Source organism: Mastomys coucha, unplaced genomic scaffold (assembly GCF_008632895.1).
Source record: "Mastomys coucha isolate ucsf_1 unplaced genomic scaffold, UCSF_Mcou_1 pScaffold18, whole genome shotgun sequence".
NCBI classification, from domain to species: Eukaryota; Metazoa; Chordata; class Mammalia; order Rodentia; family Muridae; genus Mastomys; species Mastomys coucha.
The window spans coordinates 73,997,636-74,007,348 of NW_022196900.1; positions in this window are offsets into that span (position 1 = coordinate 73,997,636).

The following is a 9,713-nucleotide window of genomic DNA, read 5'->3' on the forward strand; positions in this document are numbered from 1 at the left end:
GACCCAGACACTGGTTTTTAAAGGATGTTTGTCAAAAGGCTTTATTTAATATGTTAATCTGAGCACATGTTTTTACCATTTCTTTTGAAAAATTCCATTGGCTTGTATCAAAAATTAATAAAAAATAAGTCTAATTTGTGACAAATTCCTGTAAGACAAAAGGCTTCTAGTTGTTTTCTTAGTGCTCTCTCACTGCCAACCCATCTGTGGAGGGTTTATTTGTGTAAAATTCCTGCTGTTTAAATTAGCTACTATGGCCTCTGTTTTTCTGACAAGAATTTGACAGATATAATTAAACTAAATAGTACACATAGACCATAAAAGTTAATGCCACTCCATCATCCATCCAAGTACATGGAAGAGGGTAGGATGAAGAGTTCCTAGAGCCAGCACCAGGAATTAGGCAGTCGTTTCCCACAAGGCCTCTCTAGAGCCAGAAACTAGGCTACCTTCCCTAATAGAAATGTTCCTTCAGTTCTATCATGAAATCTATCTTTCAGTTCTTGAGTGTTGTTCTTTTGTATTCCAGAGAGGCAGAAAGATGAAAGAGATCAAGTACTTATATAGTCAAGGATTCCAGAGTCTAGTATAAGAAACCAAATATGTTCAGGAGACCAGAAATAGGCATCCCCTGTTTTGTGAGAGCTCAAAGGAAGAACAGATTAATTATAGCTTTGAGTTCAGAATAACCTCAAGGATGTGCCCTTAACCTCGACCTATTTCAATGTTCAGAGACATGAAAGCAACAGCAAAAACATGCTTACGAAATGCAGGTGTTTTGAAGTGAATAGGAAGTGGTTTTGTTTAGTTAAAGCTAATGGAAATAATGAGAAATATGAATGGAGAAGGAGCAACTTGTAACGTGATAACTCTGTGAATATCAAACTTCAGAATATAGTAGACATTGGACCTTGGTTTTTTTAAATTATTTTTTATTGATTATTTTATTTATTTACGTTTCAAATGTTCTTCCTGTTCTGGGTTTCCCTTCCACAAACCCCCATCCCATTCCTTCTTACCCTACTTCTATGAGGGAGCTCACTTACCCACCCACCCACTCCTGCCTCACCACTCTAACATTCCCCTACACTGGGGAATCCAGTCTCAGCTAATGCCAGATAAGGCAATCCTCTGCTACATATGCAGCTGGAGCCATGAGTCCCTCCATGTGTACTCTTTAGTTGGTAGTTTAGTCCTTGGGAGCTCTGGGGAGTCTGGTTAGTTGATAATGTTGTTCTTCCAATGGGGTTGCAAACCCCTTCAGCTTCTTCAGTCCTTCCTCTAACTCCTCCATTGTGGTCTCTGTGCTCAGTATGATGGTTGGCTGCAAGCATCCACGTCTGTGTTGGTCAGGCTCTGGCAGAGCCTCTCAGGGGGATAGCCATTACAGGTTCCTGTCATCAAGCACTTCTTGGCATCAGCAATAGTGTTTGGGTTTGGTATCTACAGATGGGATGGATCTCCAGGTAGGGCAGTCTCTGAATGACCTTTCCTTCCGTCTCTGCTCCACTCTTTGTCCCTGCATTTCCTTTAGGCAGGAAAAATTCTGTGTTAATATTTTTGAGATGGGGAGGTAGTCCCATCCCTCAACCGAGGACCATAACTTCTGGATATGATCTCTACAGTTTCTTCCTCCTCTTTGTTGGGTATTTCAGCTAATGTCATCCCCAGTGGGTCCTGGGAGCCTCTTGTTTTCCTGGCATCTGGGACTTTCTTGAGCTTCACACCTATGGTTATCTGATCTTTGAAAAAGAAGCCAAAACAGTAGAAAAAAGACAGCATATTCAACACATGCAGTAGAAGAATGCAAACTGATCCATTCCTATCTCCTTGTACAAAGCTCAAGTCCAAGTGGATCAAGGACCTCCACATAAATCTAGATACACTAGCTGGGCAGTCGTGGCACATGCCTTTAATTCCAGCACTTGGGAGGTAGAGGCGGGCAGATTTCTGAGTCCAGTAGAGCGGCCACCTGAGAACCCCGGACACCCACTGAGCAAAGTAAATTTGTTCACAAGGGACAGTAGGAGTTCGGTGATAGCTCCTGAGATGATGGCTCAGATTTCAGCCCAAACCCCTCACAGCTGCCCCTGCAGGAGATGTGTGCTCTATCAGGTAGACACTGCCTCAAGCTCCCAGCATTCTAGCTGGACCCTACACATAGTCATCTGACCACAAGCCAGGTATGCCATGCCCCATACAATAAAAGGGGTGGTTTGCCCCCTCCTCACTCTCTTACTCTTACTTCCTCTCTCTCACTTTCTCCTCTCGCTCTTTTGCTCTCTTACTCTTCCCCTCCCTCCCTCTCTTGCTCTCTCTTACTCTCCTACTCTTCCTCTCACTCTTTTGCACTCTTGCTCTTGCTCTTTGTTCGTCTCACTCTCTCTCTCACTCTTTGCCTCTTGCTCTCTTGCTCTCTCTCTCCTCTCTGCTCTTTGTTCTCTTCTCTTGCCTTCTTCCTCTCTTTTCTCTCTCTCTCTCCTTCTTCTCCTTTCCTTCCTTTTACTTAACCAACATATTCTATCCTTCCTACAATAAAATAACTCGTTTATACATTGCTTCCTTTTTAACTAACATGTCGTGCAGCAACAGGTCAGCCCCGGGCTTCAGCAGCAGGCCCCCTGCCTCCAGGAAGAGAGAGAGACTTAGCCAGGCCTCAACATCAGGCCCCCACTTTTGTAATGACAAAGAGTTAGTGTGAAAGAGCCTCGAACACATTGGCACAGGGGAAAATTCCTGAACAGAACACCAATAGCTCATGCTCTAAGATCAACTATAGACAAATGGGATCTCATAAAATTGAAAACTTCCACAAGACAAAGGGCACTATCAATAGGACAAAACAGCAACCAACAGATTGGGAAAGGATCTTTACCAACCCTACATACCATAGAAGGCTAATATCCAAAATATACAAAGAACTCAAGAAGTTAGACTCCAAAGAACCAAATAACCCTATTAAAAATGAGGTACAGAGCTGGGTGGTGGTGGCACATGCCTTTAATCCCAGCAGTTGGGAGGCAGAGGCAGGTGGATTTCTGAGTTCGAGGCCAGCCTGGTCTACAGAGTGAGTTCCAGGACAGCCAGGGCTATACAGAGAAACCCTGTCTCAAAAAACAAAAAACAAACAAACAAAAAAAATGGGGTACAGATCTGTAGTAACTATTCCTGGTTGTCAACTTGACTATATCTGGAATGAACTACAATCCACAATTGGAAGGCTCACCTGTGATTCTAATCTATAGGCTGAGAGATACAAGTTTCTGACCTGAATATTGGCATGGAGAACTTGAGGCATAGTGGCTATGAATCCCAGAAGATTAAGACAGGAAGATCTCCAAATTCAAGGCCATCTGGGATTAAAGGTGTGGTAGCACACAACTTTAATCTGGGACACACCTTTTGGAGACCTATATAAGGACACCGGAAGAAAGAAGGCTGTCTCTCTGCCTGCTTTCCTTGTGGTACTGAGCAACTGATAGATCCTTGGACTTCTATTCACAGCTACTGCTGACCATTGTTGGGAGTTGGACTACAGACTGTAAGTCATCAACAAATTCCTTTACTATATAGAGACTACCATAAGTTCTGTGACTCAGGAGAACTCTGACTAATACAAGAACTAAACAAAGAATTCTCAACTGAATGGCCAAGAGGCACCTAAAGAAATCTTCTACATCCTTAGTCATCAGGGATATGCAAATCAAAATGACCCTGAGATTCCACCTCACACCAGTCAGTTAGGGGATGTGGAACTGGGGGTAGCCACTATAAAGTCCCAGATGCCAGGAAAACAAGCGGCTCCCAGGACCCACTGGGGATGCCATTAGCCCCACTCTCCTTTACTGCAAATATCACACAATTCTTCCCATTCAAGGTAGCCTGACACTAAGCCAGACCAGGATTTCTATTTGACTAGTAGTTGCTCAGTCCCACGAGGCTAGTTGTTTCAGCTGGTCTCCTGTAGAAGTAGGTTCCAACAGATATGCTGGCAAATATGTGCAAACAGTCAAAGAAGAGTGAATCTTCCTTCTTTCAATGTTCTTATGTAGGTCTCCAGCAGAAGGTGTAGCCCAGATAAAGATGTGTACCACCATGACTGGATCTTGGACTTGTTTTGTCCCACGCTGACCTTGAACTCAGAGATCTCTTTGCTTCAGTCTCCTGGGATTAAAGGCATGTACTACCTTGCCTGGATCTAAGCTTTTCATGGCCACTATGCCTCAAGATCTCCATGTCAAGATCCAGGTCAGAGACTTGTGTCTTCCAGACTTAAGATCTGGATCACAGGTGAACTCTCCAACTCTGGATTACAGAATTGACAACTTGACTCCAGATAGAGTCAAGGCAACCAGGAATAGCTACTACAACCGAGGAATTTGGCTTTCCGATGGGACAAAGAACTGAACGCTGTCAGTGGAGCTACTGTGCATAGGTTTAGTATTTCTCCCAGGGTGCCCAAACCTCTCTGGCCATCACTGGGTCTGTCTGGTTCCACACCCCATCCTGCCACCTTCACTTCTAGTCTTTCCAACTTTTCCAGGACACATGGCTGTATGTTGTGTCCTGATCTTCTAACTCTAGTTGCCATTAGGAGGAGTCTAGAATGTAACAGTTCTATCCTGCAGTACAGAAGCTGTTCTTATCTAGATTCCTAGAATCACTGGTTGCCTGGAGAACCTATCTCTACTGGCAGTGTGAACTCAGAAAGAACAGTGAAAAAGCACATTTTCTCATCAGTGAAATGGCTCAACAGGTAAATGTCCCAAGAAGAGGAAGAAGAGGAAGAAGCAGAAGCAGGGGAGGAGGAGGAAGAAGAAGCAGCAGCAGCTGCTGCCACTCTCACAATAAGGGGAAAGCATTTGTCTAGCATGTATTTGAGCCCTAGGTTCAGTTCCTACCGCTGTGCAAGCTAATAACAACAATAATAACATTTCTGGATTTGATGGTATATCCATGTGATCTCAATCCCTTGGGAGAATGAGGCAGGAAAAATCCTTCAAGACCAAAATTTAGGCTAGCTCTTGTAACATAGAGAAATTACCATCTCAAAACAAAAAGAAAAGGAAGAGACCAGCAGAAAGGACAGCCTGCAAATCTAGGTGGATCTGTTTCTCTTACTAGATCGTGAGAACTGATGTTAGGACAGACGGGAAATGTCAAGCCCAGGCAGAATCATCGGTTCCAAGCAACTGGGATTGTTTGGAGACAAAACACAGTCACACTCCATTTGTGTGACCACTTCCTTCTCACTTCTCTTCACACACACAGAAGATTACTCAGTCCTTCACACAGATTTCTCCTCTAGCCATTTTCTCCATTCACTTTTTGTTTGTTTGTTTGTTTTGAAACAGGGTTTCTCTGTGTATCCCTGGCTGTCCTGGAACTCACTCTGTACATCAGGCTGGCCTTGAACTCAGAAATCCACCTGCCTCTGCCTCCCAAGTGCTGGGATTAAAGGTGTGCACCACCACCACACGGCTCTCCATTCACTTTTTAAAAACATTTATTTAGTGTGTATGAGAGAGAATCTCAGGTGGGCAGGGGTGGCCACATGTCATAGCATATTTGAGATGTGATGATGCTGGGAACTGAAGCTAGGTCCTTGACAAGAGCAGCAAGGGCTCTCCTAACCACTGAGCTATCTCTCCAGCTTAAAACAAACTTATTGCTAATAGGGGCAGCACATGAATTAAAACTCTGCATTCAGCAAACAGAGGCAAGTGGATTTCTGAGTTTGAGGCACACGTATAAACCTGATTTGTATGTGTTCCATGCCAGCCAGAGCCACGGAGTGAGATTCTGTCTCTACACACACACACACACACACACACACACACACACACACACACACACACAAACGGCACACACACACACACACACACACACACAAACGGATGTCAAAGGATAACTTTCAGAAGCCAGTTCTCTCCTACAATGGATTCTAGGGATGGCCCTCAAGTTATCAGGCTTGGTTAGTAAGTGTTTTACCCTCTGTTTCTCTGGAGACTGCTGATTTTTACACTAGGTGACATAGCATCCTACTATCCTGATATAATCCTTTTTAAATTTGGTCACATGAAAAATACAGAATACTTTTCTCAGTCAAACAAATACATAGACCTACCTAACAACCGGAGACTTGGAAAAGAAGATTTTTCTAAAAGTGCTCTTTATGTCTAATTTAACACGAGTGCACATATGTATTTAGCCTCCACTTTAGCCTGAGGCTGGATGGTTCTGACTCCAGCAGCTGTCTCTACAGCTGACAGCTTATCTCTATAACTTAGCAACACCAGTAATAACAAGGTAGGCCCCAGGCCAGCTGCTCAGGGGTGCCTCTGACAAGTATGGCTACTTAGTAAAACCAAATAGGTCCCCCGGGCTTCTTTATCTCTGTTGTGTTTCCAGACAAAGTTGTAAAATTGATTTCTCCTGGCTGGAGTAATCTGCTCCCTAGCTACTGTGGTGCTATATGAATAATAAAAGCTGGTGAGAGTTAAAAGGCCTTAGGTACTTTGAAACAGAGGTTCAGTATTCTCGAGACATTCCTAGGACTTGGGGTGAATTCTCAAGCCTGGCCTGGATTTCTCTGTCTTACAATTTATAGATGCAACTAGTTAATCAGCCAGTCTTCAAAACTAAAACCTTCAACACATCTTAACCTTACAAGAACAGACAAAAACAAAGGGTTAGGGATTTGTCTCAGTGTTAGAACACTTGCTTAGCAAGCCCAGCAAGCTCCAAATGGCAATGGGAAGAGAGAAAAATCACACACACACACACACACACACACACACGTACACACACACACGCGCGTACACACGCACGAGCACGCTCTTGTAGTGGGGATGGCGGGTAAAGGAAAGAGAGGAGAGAGGGAGGGAAGGGTAGGAGAGAGGGAAAGAGTGAATCAAATATACAAAAAAAAAAAAAAAAAAAAAAAGGCCTGGATTTGCTTTTTTTAGATGGGTGTTTAGACGGCTCAGCGGATCAAGGCACCGACCACCAGCACTGACTCCCACATGGTAGAAGAAGAGAAGCAACTCCAGCAAGTTGCCCTCTGACCTCCAGTTGAGCATAATTGTTTTGTATATCCCCACATACAAAAATAAGTGTATTTTAAAAAGTTAAAAGTAGACAAGATTATTCAGTAATCCCCTCATGGTATAAGACAACCTTACTGAAAGCCTTGGAGTGAGTCAAAGGCAGGATGGACAGGAATGCTTAGAAAAGTACCACTTTACTCAGGCTGCTCTGTACATGACTGGCAGAGATGATCTCTCTCAAGAGAAGCAGACAGCTGCAGTTGCAAGTCTCAGTTTCATATAGGACATTTTTGTTGGTTAAGATGAATTATGTTCTTTATTGACTCAGTAGACTTGTTGGTTTTGAGACAAAGTGTCACCATTTAACCTAGGCTAGCCTCAAACTTGCTATGAGTTTGTGCCGCCTCAAAGTTGCCATCTTCTGCTTCATCCTTCTGAATGTTGGGATTACAGCCTGTGCTATTATGCCTAGTTTAACAGATATTTTGGTGGAGCTGGAATCCCAGTACTCCGGAGATTAAAACTCTGCAGCCCAACCTCAGGCAGGTTGGAAGAGGATAAATAATGCTCTGGCACTTTGTTGAAGTAGCTTTGAGATAGAATGGAAATATATGTCCATAGTTAAAAGAACAAACTGTAATCTATGAGAAGGATGTTTGGTCTGGTTTGGTTTTGTCTGGTTTGGTTTGGTTTTGAGACAGGGCCTTTAGTCAGTGCTGTCCTTGAACTTCTAGCCTTCAGCCTTTACCTCCCAAGTGCTAAAATTACAGGCCTAAACCACCATACTCAGTTCATGGAGTGTCTGGGATAGAAACCTGAGCTTTATTCATGCTAATCAAGTAGCTTACTAAATAACCTACAGTACTAGCCCAAGACGAGTGCTCCAATATGATTTTTCTCCCTGAGTTTATTTCTTGAAATAAACTCAAGTCCCTACTTCCCAGCCTCTTAAACTGTGGGTCAGGCATAACTGGGGTTTCAAAAATTCGGTGGTGGCACACGCCTTTAATCCCAGCACTTGGGAGGCAGAGGTGGGTAGATTTCTGAGTTCAAGGCCTGCCTGGTCTACAGAGTGAGTTCCAGGACAGCCAGGGTTACACAGAGAAAATCTGTCTCCAAAAACAAAAACAAATTTTTTTTTTTAGTAATGGTAAAGGGTTTCTGAATGTGCAAGAACCAAAAAATAATTCAAAATAAAATGCATGATGATTCATAGGTGTTTTGGGCATGCTCACTGTGGTGTATCATGTATCTTAACTATAACCTTGGTTTAGAACATATAATATATGCACTTCCCACCACATTCGTCAGCATACCACATACCAATGATGAACCTGCCTTAAACACATCAGCTCTGATTTGAAACTATGTTATACTATGAATTAGAGTTTTTATTATATGTACAAAGTTTATTCTTTTATAGAAACATAATAATTAAATAAAGAAAACGGTCTTTTTGTTTTGTTTTGTTTTTCAAGACAGGTTTTCTCTGTGTAGCCCTGGCTGTCCTGGAACTCATTCTGTAGACCAGGCTGGCCTCAAACTCAGAAATCCGCCTGCCTCTGCCTCCCAAATGCTGGGATTAAAGGCATGTGCCATCACTGCCTAGCAAAAACAAAGTCTTTTAATATTTTCCTGCCATTAATCCTCAGTACATAAGTATCAAATTAGTATATATCCTTGAGGTGGTTTTGTATTAGAATACTTGATTTTATAAATGACTGAGGGCCAACAAGATGGCTGACCACCAAGTTTGGTCACTTGGGTTCTCTCCCTTGAACCCACACTGTGAAAGAAGAAGAACCACTTCCACAGGCTGTTCTATGATGTCCACAAATACACCATGACATACATAAAAATAAGTAAATAAGTGTCAAAAAGATGTCCATGAATTTGGCCTAGGATTAGGACAGAATTTCCAACATTTTTCTGAAATAACACTTAAACATACTTCTATCATCTTGTACTACATATGTATGCAAAGGAATATTCTCAGCATTGACAATTAGAAATTAAAAATACTGTTCAACTTTTTTTCTAGAAAATAACTATATAGACCAGGATGGCCTTGAACTCACAGAGACTTATTTGCCTCTGTCCTCTGAGTGCTGGAAATAAAGGCATGTACCATTGCACTTGGCATATTGGTCAACTTTAAATTTTTTTAAGAGAGTTTGCATTCACCAGTATGAGTTATTCAGCTTTTGAAAGTCCAAAGCCAGTGTCACATTTCCATCAACAAGACCACTCCCACTCCAACAAGGCCAGACTTCCTAATCCCTCTCAGGTATCACCACTCCTTAATGACCAAACATTCAAATATCTGAGCCTATGGGGGCCATTCCTATTCAAACTACTACATCTGTGAAGGCCAGGAGGAAGCATGAGATCCCTGGAGCTAGAGTTACAAAAAGTGGGTGCTGAGAACTGAACTCAGGTCCTTTGGAAGTATAGTAAATGTTCTTAACTGCTAAACTGTATCTCCAGTCCCAAGTAAAATTTTTAAGTAAATTTTTTGGGAATTCATTATCAGTAAATGTTTGATTTGTGTGTCTATTATATATCTATATACTCAGAGTCATATAAAAATTTCTGAGACAAAAAGAATTTGCAAGTGTAAATGTTAGGTAGCCCAACTTTAGAAAAGTCTTTTTTTTTTTTTTT